We start from the raw sequence: 2398 nt of genomic DNA, 5'->3' as shown, positions 1-2398 counted from the left end.
GGGGGGGGGGGGGAGGGGGCCCCGGCGCGCGTCCGAAGGGTGGAAAAAAGATCAATAAAATCGCTAGTCTACAGGCGACCGCATTCATCCGCCACCCCATTTCTACAACATATTTTGCAACCTCGCCCCCTCTGTCGACCAAGCTCCCTTACCCCCCCAAGCGCGCACCGGCCTTGGCTGCTGCTTGCTCCGCACGCTCTGACCCCCGTCCGGCCCCCGCGTTCTCCGCGCCAGTCTCTCACCCACCCTCGGCTCTTTACCAGCCTCACGTGCTCGTTTCGCTCCCTCCCCTCCCCTTCCTCCCTCAAACGGAGCACGGCCTTCCGTCCACCACAGGGGTGGCGAACCGGGGGGCGAACGCGCGCGCGCACGTACCCGGTACTCTGATCCACCACTAGATGGTGACGGAGGGCGAGAGAGCAAGAGGGAGCATGAACGCATGCGATCGGACGAGGACGCGAGTTCGTGTGAGAGAGGCTCTGGTGGAGAGAGTCGCCGCCGCCGCCGTCGCTGCTGCCGCCGCCGCCGCCGCGCGCGCGGGTAACTTCGGGTTCCCCTCCCGTCGACCTTCTCGCCGACCGACGACCAACTGGAGTTTCTCGTCAGCCTGTCAGTTAGTGCCGCGGCGCCGTGACGGTACGGTGTTTAGTCGGTACGTTCCTTCCGGCTGGTCGGTGCGCGCTCGTGTACGTCTCTCGTCGTCGGCTGATCGTGATGATAATGATGATGATGATGATGATGATGACGATGATGACGATGACGATGATGACGACAGTGACGGCGGACACAGCGCGGGGAGCCACGGCGCGAGGAGACACGCGGTGCCCCGGCGACGACAGCCAGTGACGCGAGCGGACCTCGTGCGTGCGCCAGCCGGCTCGGTTTTTTGCACTTTTCTAAATGGATACTCTGTTAGCGCGACACGCGACACTCGGCAGTGGGACGTGCGCTTAGAGATCGTGTGTGAGATTGCGGGGGAGTCTCCGGCAACGCTTGTTGTTGTTTGTTGTTATCGCTGTTCCTCATTGCCGACGTTGCTGCGCGAGTGTGCGAGTGAGATTTTTGTAAATTTCTATCACAAGTGCGCGGGAGAGAGGGTGGGGCAAGGGAAATCGAGTAAGACGAGCCAGGGACGGGGGGATCTACAGGGACCCGGTTGTGATCGATGGTTTCTTTGGTGCTCTTTGGTGTGTGCGCGCGTTACCGTCGCTGATAGTCGGAGCATCCGGGCGGATACGCGGGATACACGAGATAACAAGGTGAGCATCTCACACATACACACCACACATATACACACATCTCTGTCTCTTTGTGTGTGTTTCTTTTTCGCGCCTCCTCCTCCTCCTCTGCCGCCGCTACCACCTACTCTCATAATGCACCCTTTTAATTACGCGGGCGCCCGTCGAGTGACGCACGGACAGACGGACACGCGAAAACGCAGCTGGCTCGTGGACATTGTCGAAGGGTGCTCGCGCCATCGATACGCATCAGGCCCGTCGTGTGTAATTTCGCGCTGATATCTGCAATTATCCGGGAAATTAGAATATAAATCGCGCGCGCCGCGCCGCGCCGTCGCGCAGCGAAAGGGACTGGCAGACATAGAGCGGCGGGTTTTAATTGCACCGTGCGGAATTTGCACTCGCAATCGAGCGATTTCCGCCATATTCCGCTTTCCGGCAAACGTCGCTGAAAGCTCAGGAAAAGCTCTTCTTCCTCCTCGCCCTCGTCGTCGGCTTAACATCGTCACCGGCCGACGGCCACATCAGCGGGGCTTCATCCTCGTAAAAAGAGGGAATCCGTCTCTTTCTCCGTGTGATCCAGTTTGCCTCCAAGTGGTACCAGAGAAGGAGAGTTCCAAAGCGGTCTTTCCCTTTCGGCGCTGTGACGGGACTCTCCTGGTGGTTACGGGACGTCCCGTAGCGCCCGGAATCCGACGCTCGTATAAGCCCATTCTTTTCTAATCCGACTTGGAGACGCGCCGTCGGACTGGCTCTGATTTCCCCACTTGATTCGACGTCACTCATTGTCGCTCTGCCCCCGACCTGGATTCGGAGACGATCGCGATGAAGCTACGAAAGAGGAAAGCGAGCAAGAAAGAGAGTCTGGTCCCTCCGTCCTTCGTTCTTCTTCGTGCATCTCGACCGAAGCAGTCGGGATAACATCGATTAATTTTGTAAGCTCCATTTCCGACGAAAAGCGAGCCAGGGTGCGGAGAGCAAGAGGACTCGAATGAAAGGAGATAAAGAGCGAATGAGGTGGATCAGCGCGAGAAGGAGATCCTTGATGGGTTCTCTCCCGACGACGACGACGACTGTCGTCAGCACACGAAGATAGATAGATAGAGAGAGAGAGAGAGAGAGAGAGAGAGAGAGAGAGAGAGAGAGAGAGAGAGAGAGAG

At 58.5% G+C, this 2398-nt stretch overlaps 1 protein-coding gene across 3 annotated transcripts in view; it reads left to right on the top strand.

Moving 5' to 3' along the window:
* LOC116842279 (discoidin domain-containing receptor 2-like) overlaps positions 1-2398 on the top strand; it is a 216709-nt gene that overhangs the window by 4263 nt on the left and 210048 nt on the right. Inside the window, exon 1 of one of the 3 annotated variants that reach the window (XM_032811241.1) lies at positions 603-1259. The exons of the other annotated variants lie outside the window; for them this stretch is intronic. The gene's annotated coding sequence lies outside the window, so the exon portion shown is untranslated. Of the gene's footprint in view, positions 1-602; positions 1260-2398 lie in introns of those variants that run through there. 3 annotated transcript variants of the gene reach the window in all.

This window comes from Odontomachus brunneus, unplaced genomic scaffold (genome assembly GCF_010583005.1).
Source record: "Odontomachus brunneus isolate Ranch 3 - 2012 unplaced genomic scaffold, Obru_v1 Obru_scaffold_023, whole genome shotgun sequence".
Classification (NCBI taxonomy): Eukaryota; Metazoa; Arthropoda; class Insecta; order Hymenoptera; family Formicidae; genus Odontomachus; species Odontomachus brunneus.
Note: the sequence above shows the minus strand (reverse complement) of the source record. Positions and strands in the feature narration are given on the sequence as shown.